The following is a 13,184-nucleotide window of genomic DNA, read 5'->3' as shown; positions in this document are numbered from 1 at the left end:
CCCGCATGCCCACAATAGCCAAGCCAGGCCTAAGCCAGAAGCCCAGCACTCAATCTGGATCTCCCACGTGGGTAGCAGGGACCCAGGGACTTGAGCAGTCACCTGCCACCTCCCAGGACGTACACTGGCAGGAAGTCGGATCAGAGCGCAGCTGGGATCAAACCAGACATTCTGATATGGGATGTGAGCATTCCAAGTGGCGTCTTAGCTGCTGACCCAAATAGCTGTCCCCTTTCCTTATTAAATGGAGACCGTATCCACTTGAAGGAAGGACTTTCCCACTTCTCTGGCACATCCAGATTGCCAACATCTCTACTCTTGGATTTGGGGCCATGACGAAGTCAAATAAGGAGTGCTTGAACACAAGCCCTGTGATGCCACGACAGTGGTGGCTCTAAGAGCTGAGGAGTGCGTGCGGTGTGCAGCCACTGGATAAAGGGATGGTTTACACCCCCAGTGGGATGGCACCCAACTACTACTACTACTATTTCATCACGCTATGAAGAAGAGCTCGCAACTTAACACTGCTGAATTGTTTAGTTCTGGACTTTTCTGTTTAATATTTTCAGACTGTGGCTGGCCACTGGTAAGTGAAACTGGCACATGAAACCACAGATAAGGGCAGACTACCGGCATCAACAAACAAAAACTGGATTTTCCTTGGGCATTGCTGTATACTGACCTCCTGATCACAAACAAGTCACGGAATCGCTTTAAAACGTAAACCCAGAAAAAACAGAACAGCAGTCTCCAAACTCAGTATCTTTAGAGTTTTTGCCAGACTTGATAGATGTAACAAAGCTTTGAAAAGTTTAAAGATCTTACAAGGAAATTCACTGTCTTGAAATAAACTCCCACTTCCACAAAGGAGCACTTGAAGGTCAAGACCCAGTTTCTGTCCTGAGAGTCAGCTTTCACGTGCGAAGTCTGCTCTTCCGGTGCCTCAGCTACACAAGAGGAGATGCAGTGACACCAAGTACACCCTTCACTCCTACAATCTGCTGCCTCTATGACATGTGATCCGTTTATTGCTGCACCTTATCTTCAGTTTGTGGCCCCTTCCTGGTTTCTACCTTGCCAGTTGCAGTTTTTATTTATTTTCATTTTATTTGAAATGCAGAGAGAGAGAGAGAGAGAGAGAGAGGATTTTTCATCCACTACTTCACTCCCCCAAATAGTTGCCATAGCCTCCACCCCCACTGAGTCAGGTTAAAACCAAGAGCCAGGAACCCAATCCCAGCCTCCCACATAGGTGGCAAGGGACCCAAGTACTGGAGCCATTACCTGATGCCTCCCGAGGTAGAAGAAGGCAGAAAGCTGGATTGGAAACAGAGCCTGGATAGAACCCAGGCACCCTAAATCCAGTTCCATAACTGAAGGTATCTCTCTTTCCGGATGATTAACATCAAGAATGTCCAGCTCAGGGCCGGGGTCGTGGCCACTGCCTGCAATGCCAGCATCCCATATTGGAGTGGTACTTTGAGTCCCAGTACTCCTGCTTCTAATCCAGCTTCCTGCTAATGCAACCTGGGAGGCAGCAGATGACGATGCTTCGAGTGGTTGTCCCCTGCTAACCATGTGGGAGATCCGGATGGAATGCTGGGCTCCTGTCTCCAGCCTGGCCCAGTTTAGTTGCAAGCCATTAGGGAAGTGAGCCAGTGGACGAAAGATACCTTTCTCTCCCCCCACCCCACGCCTTTCAAATAGTTGAAAATAAACATTTTTAAAAGATATAAATGGCAGCCGGCGCCGCGGCTCACTAGGCTAATCCTCCGCCTTGCGGCGCCGGCACACCGGGTTCTAGTCCCGGTCGGGGCGCTGGATTCTGTCCCGGTTGCCCCTCTTCCAGGCCAGCTCTTGCTGTGGCCAGGGAGTGCAGTGGAGGATGGCCCAAGTCCTTGGGCCCTGTACCCCATGGGAGACCAGGATAAATACCTGGCTCCTGCCATCGGATCAGCGAGGTGCGCCGGCTGCAGCGCACCGGCCGTGGCGGCCATTGGAGGGTGAACCAATGGCAAAGGAAGACCTTTCTCTCTGTCTCTCTCTCTCACTGTCCACTCTGCCTGTCAAAAAATTAAAAAAAAAAAAAAGATATAAATGGCATGCTTGAGGCATTATAGCTAATAGGTAAGAGAGTTCGCTGGGTATCTAGTTCTGATTCCAGAGCCACTGTAGCACACTGTGTCTTTATAAATATGTCATTGTTGGATGATATTTAGTAAGCTAAATATTTAGGGAAGAATGTTAAGCACAAAAATTCTCTACAGAATTAGTCACCCCTGTACCTACTTGCTTGCCTCCTTCTTCTCCTCCTCCTCTTCTCTTTCTCCTTCTTTCTTTTTCTTTTTTCTTTTTTTCTTTTTTCTCTCCCCTGCTCTAAAACATCAACTGACACCTCTAGCAGACTCCTGGAGACTGTAAGGACCAGATAATGGCATTCACTTTGTCCTGGACTGGACAGACAAGCTACTCTAACTGCCGGGCCAGATGCCGGCGTGTGGGTGAGATGAAACTCACTCTTCTACCGTGTCCTTGTGGTCTGCCCACCCTCGTCCTTCTCTTTCCCTCCCATCTCGCTGCAGATCAAGGTTTCTGGCCTCTCAGCCACGAGGGAGGAGTGTGTTCAAATCCCGGTCCTGGACACCAAGAGACACTTTCAGTGCCAGAGCTCCTTGGATATTCCCAGGGAGAGCCCACGCAGGAAGCCGGGACTGCAGCACTTGTGGGCAGCTTGAAAGTGAATCTTAGACGAAACCACAGCTCTCAAAGCACTGGGAGAAATCACACCCCTGGCTCCAGTTCTCTTAAAAGCACATGTTCCTTTCTGTTTCTCTTTCAAACACACACTGACACAGCAAGTCACTGTTTAATCAGTTACTTAAACACTTCCTGTCCTAGGCAGCGCTTTTCAGCTCGCTGGTTGTGCGGAGTCTCTGCTCTTTAGTCATGGAAAGGAAGGACTTCAGTGAAAGGTCATGGCTGCCCTACAGTTTCAATAAATGCTGTGATTATTCACACAACCCCTTGTTCCTCCAGGGTGAAAACAGAAGTGTACAATTGCACTGGAAGTGTACAATTGCTTTGTTGGTTCCAGTCTTTGGAATTGGATTTCCTTTATGTTAACACATTGGGAGACAATGCTGTACAGAAGGTCAAGCAAATGATGCTAGGAGGCAAAGAGGGGTCCAGGACTGACCCTCCGTCCACTGCTCACTGGCTCCGTGGCTTTGAACAAGCTATTTCTCTGTAACCTCAGTTGCCATCTGCCAAGTGGACATACGGAGATGAGTCACCATTTCAGAGGTTTCAGAGGCACTCTATCATTCTCCCTCAACTTGGGGCCTGATTAATTCTTTGGGCTATGTCCATGTGACCTTGTAATGTCTCTAGGCCAACAGTGCTCACAGGTTTTCCATGGGCTGTCTTTTTTTTTTTTTTTTAAGATTTATTTATTTATTTGAAAGAGTTACACATAGAGGAGAGACAGAGAGAGAGAGAGAGAGAGGTCTTCCATCCACTGGTTCACTCCCCAGTTGGCTGCAACAGCTGGAGCTGTGCCAACCCGAAGCCAGGAGCCAGGAGCTTCTTCCAGGTCTCCCACGTGGGTGCAGGGGCCCAAGGTCTTGGGCCATCTTCCACTGCATAGCAAAGAGCTAGATAGGAAGTGGAGCAGCCGGATCTCAAACCGGCGCCCACATGGGATGCGGGCACTTCAGGCCAGGGCATTAGCCCACTGTACCACAGTGCTGGCCCCATCCATGGGCTGTCTTAATCATCACAATACCTCCGCAAGAAATACAGTCGTAAGGGGGCTGGCATTGCAGCACACAGGGTTAAGCCGCGCCCTGTGATACCAGTATGCTGTATGTGGGAGCGCCAGGTAGTCGCAGCTGCTCCACTTCCAACCCAGCTTCCTGTTAATGTGCCTTGGAAAAGAGCGGAAGATGGCCAAGTGCTTGGACCCCTGGCACTCACATGGGAGACCTGGATGGAATCCAGGCTCCTGGCTTCAGCCTAACCTAGCCCTGGGCTATTGCAGACATTTGGGGAGTGAACCAGTGGGTAGACGATCTCTCTTTTCGCCTTTCAAAAAAAAAAAAAAATTTAATGAGAGAGAAGGAAATACACTATGTGAGCAGGAAACCAAGAGCCCAGATCCCACCAAGTTGCTCCATGCTGCTCAGTCCCAGAAGCCTCTCCTGAGGTCTGCCTCAGAATCCTAGCCTGGGCTTTTCTTTTCCTCCCTGTGTGAAGCCTAGGGCATTTGGCCTGCTGGTCTCCCTCTGGAGGGATGTAGTGAAGGGACTGGGGTGGGGGAGGTGAGGGAGAGGCTGTGAAGGGTTAAGCACCCCAATCTTTCTAGCTACCACCTTCCTTGTTACCCTTGCATCCAACTGTGTAGCCAAGCCACTTTTTAAATTGGAAGATCATTGAAGTTGATCTCTGGGGAAAACAATAGGATAATAAAATTAACCAATGAAGATGCTAGAAAGGTTCTGGAATCTGAAAATGTTTGCAGATGTGGCCCCTCATTCATAAAATTCCAAACTCTCTGAGATGGTAAGAGGATGTAGCTGGCATATGGCACGCGTGGTTCTTCTGTCACCCTACCGTGCCAATGTTACCAGCACTATAATTAATTCTCCTACCCAAGGTTTACCACATGGACCAAATAACAGTCCCTGAGGCTCCTATAGGACAAAGGAAAAATAACCTGGGAAAATGAATGAATGATTGAGCATAATGATGACATTTCAGTCAATGACAGAGCTCATATATATGGTGGTGGTACCATAAACTTAAAGTGGAGTTGAAGCGTTCCTATCCTCAGTGACATGGAGCAAATGCATTACACACACGTTTGTGGCAATGCTGATGTAAACAAACCTACTGTGTTTCTGGTCAAATAGAGTGTAACACATAAAAGTACCCATACTACATAATACTTAATAAAAATTGTTACTTGTTTTATGCATTTAGTATAGTATACTTTTTATCATTAGTTTAGAGGGTCTTCCTACCTATTAGAGAAAGGATACTGGGGCAGGTGTTGGTCACAGCAGTTAAGTTGCTGCTTGGGATACCAGTATCCCACGCTGGAGTGCCTGGTTCAAGCTCCAGTTCCTCTGCTTTCAACCCAACTTCTTGATGAGGCAAGCCCTGAGGGACAGCAAGCGATGGCCTAACTGCATGGGTCTTTCCCACTCACATGGGAGGCCCAGACTAAGTTCTGGGCTCCTGGCTTCAGCCCAGTCCAACCCTTGGAGGCATTTGGGGAGTGGAAGATCTCGCTATTTCTCTCTTTCTCTCCCTCTCAAATGAAAATAAATATTTTTTAAAATGTATTTGAAATGTGGAATTACAGAGAGAGATGGAGGGAGAGAAAGATCATCTGTCCATTGGTTTACTCCCCAAATGGCTGCAACAGCCAGGGCTAAGCTAGACCAAAGCCAGGAACCAGGAGCTTCTTCCTTGTCTTCCACAAGGCTGTTGAAGCCCAAGTACTTGGATCACCCTCCTCTGCTTTCCCAGGCCATTAGCAAGGAGCTGGATCAGAAGTGGAACAGCCAGGACTTGAACAGGTGCCCATATAGGATCCCGGCATCAAAGGCGGTGGCTTAACTGGTTATACCACAGTGCTACCCCTAAAAATTTTTTTAACTTTGCTACAAAACAGTATGCCATGTTACATCCATAGGCATTTCCTATGTCTTGTGTTTACCATCCAATGAGGTGACCTGCGGTGGGGTCGGGGGAGCGGAGTAGGGAGAGCACTATTTCTCTTGGGTTTGTTTTACTCTAGTGTTTGTGTCAGTGTACTCCACGATGTTCACAGAATGAGGAAACTGCCTAAACACATTTCTTAGAATGTGCCCCTGGAATTCAGCGACCCGTGTCTGTAGTTATAGCTATAGAGTACATGGAGTTTTTAAAATTTCTGCATGTAATCAATAAGCAGATGCTGCAAAGTGAGCTTTTTTAACATATTTTATATTGTACACATCACAACGCCATTTTTAGCTTTTTTTTTTTTTTTACAGGCAGAGTTAGACAGTGAGAGAGAAAGAGACAGAGAGAAAGGTTGGTTCACCCCCAAGTGGCCGCTACAGCCGGCACGTTGCGGCCGGCGTGTTGCGCCAATCCGAAGCCAGGAGCCAGGTGCTTCCTCCTGGTCTCCAATGCAGGTGCAGGGCCCAAGCACTTGGGCCATCCTCCACTGCACTCCCTGGCCACAGCAGGGAGCTGGCCTGGAAGAGGGGCGACCGGGACAGAATCCGGCACCCCAACATTTTTAGCTTTTATCATTGAGGAAAAGAAAAGTCTCAGTGCTGAGCCTATCTTTACCACGCAATTCCAGCCTGTGATTATTGCCACTTAGACTTGATAAAAAGCCTGTGGATGACAATCAGTTGGGGCTAAACATTCTCCTGCATTGAAAACTAACTCTTCCATAAAGTTGCAGATCGTCTAGTAACTGCCCAAGAATTAGAATCTGCAACCAGCCCCCCCCCCCAAAAAATAACAATATACACATACAAAGATAAAAAGCTTGGGGCCGGTGCTGTGGCACAGCAGGTAAAGCCACTGCCTGCAGTGCTGGCATCCTATATGGGCACCGGTTTGAGTCCCAGCTGCTCCACTTCTAATCCAGCTCTCTGCTGTGGCCTAGGAAAGCAGTAGAAGATGGCCCAAGTCCTTGGGCCCCTGCACCCACATGGGAGACCCAAAGGAAGCTCCTGGCTCCTGGCTTTGGAGCTGCACAGCTCTGGCTGTTGCGGCCATCTGGGGAGTGAACCAGCAGATGGAAGACTCTGTCTCTCTCTCTCTCTCTCTCTGCCTCTCCTTCTCTCTGTGTGTAACTCTGACTTTCAAGTAAATAAATAAATCTTAAAAAAAAAAAAAAGATAAAAAGTCCTTGGCATTTTGCTGAGGTTTTCTTTATACTCCCCATTCTCCTCTCTCCCCCTCCCCCACTCTTTCAGATCAGCTCTACATTCAGGGAGGTAAGGGAAGGTGTGAGATCCAAAATGAGCAGCGTGACAGGAGACAGAGGTTAGAAGAGGGAGTTATTTTCAGGAAGGCCTGAATGGGAAGAGAGCATGAATTATGCTTACCGCCTTGGGGTGGAGGGGTCAAGTCCATGGAACACTGGTTAACTGGAAAGGGCGTTAGGAATTCTCTAGTCTCTCTCTTTTCTTCCTACATACTCACAGTCCTTCCGAGAGGCGGAAGAGCCCCTCAGAGCTCAGAAAGCCTTTATGGAACACCTACTAGGAGCAGGACGCTTGGCCAGCCTGCACAGGACCTCTGGAGCTGCTGGTTCTAAGCACGCAGTTTGTGTTCTTATTTTGGTTTTTGTCATCCCCATCTTTTTTTGCCCAAGTTTACTAAGTTAATGACCTACAAAAATGAAATACGCACCCACCCACACTGTCTCCTTCAAATATAGTGTACAGCGTCTAACCTTTCCACGGCTGCAGCACAGCTCACAACGGTTTGTATGGACAACATGTGAAAAATATCAACTGGCAATCCAGAACACCCTAGAAATACGTCATCAGAGTGGACTAACGGTGTCACTCCCGGGAGACAGGTGGGGAATTGCACCTCTTTCTAAAGAGTGAGGGATTGTGAATTTAAGCAATTAAGGTCAAGTTTATCCACTAACTTGTGTGGTTTTTTTAAAGATTTATTTATTTGAAAAGCATTGGCCGGCACCGTGGCTCAATAGGCTAATCCTCCACCTAGTGGCGCCGGCACACCGGGTTCTAGTCCCGGTTGCTCCTCTTCCAGTCCAGCTCTCTGCTGTGGCCAGGGAGTGCAGTAGAGGATGGCCCAAGTGCTTGGGCCCTGCACCCCATGGGAGACCAGGAGAAGCACCTGGCTTCTGGCTTCGGATCAGCGCGGTGCACCGGCCGCAGCACGCCACCTGCGGCGGCCATTGGAGGGTGAACCAACGGCAAAAGGAAGACCTTTCTCTCTGTCTCTCTCTCTCTCACTGTCCACTCTGCCTGTAAAAAAGAAAAGAAAAGATACAGAGTTAAAGGGAGAAACAGAGAGAGAGAGAGAGAGAGAGAGATGTTCCATCCTCTGGTTCATTCTCCACATGGCCACAATAGCCAGGGCTGGGCTAGGCAGAAGCCAGGAGCCAGAAACTTCATCTGTGTCTCCCAGGTAGTGCCAGGAACTCAAGAATGTGAGCATCACCCACTCTTCCCAAGCACATTTGCAGGCAGCGGGGGCTGCAGTGGAGCCGCCAGGACTTGAACACTACTCCGCTATGGGTCGTGGATGTCTCAAGTGGCAGCTCTACCCACTGAGCCACAACACCATCCCTACGCCTCCTTTCAGTCCCCCACCCCTAGCTTCTCCTAATATTAACATCTTGCATTAAGGCCAGCGCCGCGGTTCACTAGGCTAATCCTCCGCCTTGCGGTGCCGACACAGCCAGTTCTAGTCCCAGTCAGGGCGCCGGATTCTGTCCCGGTTGCCCCTCTTCCAGGCCAGCTCTCTGTTGTGGCCAGGGAGTGCAGTGGAGGATGGCCCAAGTCCTTGGGCCCTGCACCCCATGAGAGACCAGGATAAGTACCTGGCTCCTGCCTTCGGATCAGCGCGGTGCGCCGGCCGCGGCGGCCATTGGAGGGTGAACCAATGGCAAAGGAAGACCTTTCTCTCTGTCTCTCTCACTGTCCACTCTGCCTGTCAAAAAAAAAAAAAAAATCTTGCATTAGTGTATTTCCATCATTTTTATTCTACAATACCTAAATAATTGGAGACAGCTGTTGTGTTGGCAAATAAGAAAATAAGTATTTTGGTGATCTTATGTGGTCAGATCTATTAGTTACTGAGAGAAGTATTTTTGTACCATTTACACCCAGAATAAAGCTATTTTATGTGGTGGGAATTCTGTTTAAGTAGCTGTTCAGCTAGTTGGGGGGCATAATGTGCAATCGAACATGGTGAAGAAAGTGCTAAACTTGTAACACTAGATCAGTGAGTACAGTATTCTTCTTGAAGCTTCCCTCAGCTGCTGACAGCACGACAGAATTCTGGGTTGGATGAGGAAATCTAAAGAGGCCTTTCCGCTTCAGAATGCCATGAATTGATCAATCCCTTGTTTCCCAAATGAGCGGGAAAGCTATTTCAAGTGGCTCACAATTTGTATCTATTTATATAGTTCCATTTTTATTTTATGGCTTATTTAAAAACCTACCACCTCAAACTCAGATTTCACAATGGTCATCGCTTAAGGTGAAACTCAATTTTTAAAACTAATCAATTTATGTCAAATTAAAGAAACTGTTAAGTATAAGTAACATGGATATGACAGAAACCAAAAGTAAAGGGTAATTGAAAAAAGTTTAGGAAACACTGGATTAATTAATGTATTAATACATTCAAGAAGTAGTGATAAACAGGGCTATATCCCACAGCGCTTTATAGTCTGTAAATAATCTGGCTCAACTAATGACTAAATTAAAATTTACACATGGAAGACAGTGAAATAAGAAACAATTAAAGCAGAGAAATTTCCAAAAGCTTCATAACACAGAGCAATCATTAAATCTGATTCCAGAAGCTGGTGTTGTGCTGTAAAGGGCCTGCAACACTGGCAGCCCACACAGGCACTGGTTCAAGTCCCATTTGCTCCACTTGCAATCCAACTCTCTGCTAACGGCCTGAGAAAAGCAGCGGAAGATGGCCGAAGTGTTTGGGTCCCTGGTACCCACAAAGGAGACCCAGATGAAGCTCCTGATTCCTGTCTTCTGCCTGGCCCAGCCCTGGCTGTGGTGGTCATCTGGGGGAATGAACCAACAAATGGAAGATCTCTCTCTTTCTCTCTCTCCAAAAGATGGAAGATATCTCCCCCTGCCCTCTGTCACTAACTTTCTAAATAAATAAATCTTTTTTTTTTTTTAATCTGATTTCAAAATACCATCACCAGGCCGGCACCATGGCTAATCCTCCGCCTTGCGGCGCCAGCACACCCAGTTCTAGTCCCGGTTGGGGCACCGGATTCTGTCCCGGTTGCCCCTCTTCCAGGCCAGCTCTCTGCTGTGGCCCGGGAGTGCAGTGGAGGATGGGCCAAGTCCTTGGGCCCTGCACCCCATGGGAGACCAGGAAAAGCACCTGGCTCCTGCCATCGGATCAGCGCGGTGCGCTGGCCACAGCGCACTGGCTGCGGCGGCCATTGGAGGGTGAACCAACGGCAAAGGAAGACCTTTCTCTCTGTTTCTCTCTCTCTCACTGTCCACTCTGCCTGTCAAAAAAAAAAAAAAAATACCATCACCATTTCTGGAAATTAGAGTCTACAGAGTTAATCTGTGAATAAAGAGGAAGGCTGAAACAATCCCTCTTGGGGGCCGGCGAGCATCCACCTACAATGCTGACATACCATATGGGCACCAGCTCCAGTCCTGGCTGTTCCACTTCCAATCCAGCTCCCTACTCATGTGCCTGGGAAAAGCAGCAGCAGATTGCCCAAGTGCTTGGGCCCCAGACCAGCATGAAGCTCCTGGCTCCAGGCTGCTGGGTTTGGCCTGGCCCAGCCCTGACCGCTGCAGCCATCTCGGGAGTGAACCAGTGGATGGAAGACCCTCTCTTTCTTGCCCCTTCTATTTTTCAAACTCTATCCTTTCAAATAAACAGAAAAAATATTTATTAAAAAAAAAGAAGTAACCTAACAATCTGCATAATGTTTTTCAGGCTGTAACACTTCCCTCAGATTATATGGCTATCGGTTGACATATTAGCTATGAACCTATACTAGTATTCGAGTTTATTCATCAGTCTTTCTTAAGTAAAGTGCCTCCAGGAATCTATCACCAAGCAACCCCGCTCCCCGCAGCACCAACTGGCCTTCCATCTGGAGGCAGAGGAGAAATTTGGCTCTCATTTGCACCTGCGGTTTCCTTCGCTCACCTCCACTATACAACGCTCGTGACTCCTCTGATCCACTTGTGGAACATTTACAGCTAAAAAGAATGTGTCCTATTCATAGCCCATATTCTTCTGTCTGATGTCTGAAGTAAATATTTGTCAAATCAAATATTCAGATAACATTCAAAATAAACCACAATCCAGTTCTGCTCAAGAGATAAAGTCACTTGAAAGTTTTTCATCTGCCCATTTTTCTGCATTTCTCCATGTTCTACCCACCTAAGTCAAAGATAAAGAATTTGGAGCATATGTCTCAGTTCCCTGCCATGAGTTGCAGGACAGCGCTCTCCTAGGAAATGGACAGAAGTCAACAGCTGTTTCCCTGATGCGCAAAGCTGCCATTAAAGGAAGCTAACATTTCATGCACCGTCATATAGTGGAAGATACATGTACTAATTTCCTGTTTAGGTTTAAATAGTCTTCACTGTTGAAGGTTTACTATGTGTTTGTCAAACAGTTTTAAAAAAACTGGTTTTTTTTAGCTCTTGGGAAAATCAGTCCTCACTTATAGTAATCTCTGTATCCCAGGTATTTAGTAATATCTATTGCCTCTGCTACTTTTAGAAAATGGTAACACCTGATCTTTAGAATCATATGTGCTAGACCTGCGGCTAGTGCATAGTTCTTCAACATTCACAAGTATGAAGTATATACAATGATTACTCCCTTTTGACATTTTAGGAAACTGTGGCCTGGGGAAGAGAGATGCCTTGTCCAAGGGCCCCACAGTTGGTATGGACCAAATAGGTATTACTGCCTTATTAACCAGTCTCCTTTGATTTTGTCCCCAATTCTCCTATTTTCCATAATGTTTTACAAATATACCTCTTTCGAAAATTTCTTTAAGGAGAAAGGCATTGCTTTTAAATGTATGTATCAATTTGCGGTCAGTCCTGTCGGTTGTGTTTGTTTTTTAAAATATGGAATGCTTCATGAATGTGTGTGTCATCCTTGTGCAGGGGCCATGCTAATCTCTGTTTTGTTCTAAATTTAGCACATGTGCTACCACAGCAAGCACTGGAGGTTTTTTTTTTTTTAATCCTTTCTATGCTACCTAAAAATTCATTTCTCAAATACATCCTCATTTATATTTGTATTTTGGGGGAAGTCGTGTTTGTTATGATGTACCATTATTTTAAGTTACAATACACACCATCCGTCATTCTCTTCTTGAGGTTCCGGAGGTAAGAGTATGTGATTTAAAGATACACATCTCATGGCTGCTCCCCGGAATAATCATGCCCACAGCTGCAGCACCCTAGCAACTGAGAGAAAAGTAGCTGCGTGCTCCAGACAGCATTCTCAAAGCAGGAGAGCGAAGAAGGAGCTGAGCTCCAGGCCTTTTGCTGAGAGCCACTTGTTCTGGGGAATGAGGCCTTGGCTCGCTGATGGGAGTTCGTATCTGGCATCCCAGCTCCTGGGGTTTCAGATGACAGCGTGACAGAGTGCTAACCCAACTTTCTAAGTCTGCCACTCTAAATTTACTCCGCGCAGAGGGAAGAGTTACGAAGGCAGCTTCTGTCGCCCACCCTTCCTAGTTCTCTACCAGTCAAGCCATATGTGCATCTGCACCACCAATAATTCCGAACATTAATGAAACTGTCTCCTCCATCCAAAGGTTTTAAGAAACTGCACTAGGTTGTAGTGTATCTGGTATGTGATAACAGGTACCCTAGCCTCAAAATGCATACAGATAGAAACACGTTCTAGTTTATTGATTTGCATATGTGTATCCTATATATACATACTATACACACACACATGTATATATCTTTTCTGCTGTAGAGGAGGCACAGAGCGAGGTGGTTAATTTTATCCAAGTGCATAATCAGTTTATGCATGTTCTTCTTTTTCTGTTGCAACCTCTGTCACTGCTTTTCATGACTTGATATCTAAGATTGAATTTCTGCTCTCGCTATGTTTAGAATCTATTTTTAACTTGGCCAACTGACTTACTACGGAACCATGTGAGTGGTGCTATTTTAAAATATATAATAGTTGTCCCTATGTCCCACTAACAACCCCATAGATAACCACGGTGTGCCTGTCACACTCCACTGCACGTGTGCCAGGATAGAAGACAAGGATTTTTAAAAAAATAAACAAATATTGAGGCCCTAGTGTATGTCAGGCAACAGGCTGTGGCTTACCCGAGTTTTCTCAGTTAATCTTCAAAAAACCTTCTGTGTTAGTACAGACTTCTTGCCTTACCAAGCACATTGTGATTCTTCATATAATTATAA

At 46.7% G+C, this 13,184-nt stretch overlaps 1 non-coding gene across 1 annotated transcript; it reads right to left on the bottom strand.

The window, feature by feature from the left end:
- Positions 1–11,855: 11,855 nt before the first annotated feature.
- On the bottom strand, positions 11,856–11,959 carry LOC127483609 (U6 spliceosomal RNA). The gene has a single exon (XR_007910050.1). It is a non-coding gene; the product is annotated as a U6 spliceosomal RNA (small nuclear RNA).
- Between the last annotated feature and the right edge of the window lie 1,225 nt (positions 11,960–13,184).

This window comes from Oryctolagus cuniculus, chromosome 13, assembly GCF_964237555.1.
Source record: "Oryctolagus cuniculus chromosome 13, mOryCun1.1, whole genome shotgun sequence".
NCBI classification, from domain to species: Eukaryota; Metazoa; Chordata; class Mammalia; order Lagomorpha; family Leporidae; genus Oryctolagus; species Oryctolagus cuniculus.
This window is presented reverse-complemented; position numbering and strand designations above follow the sequence as displayed.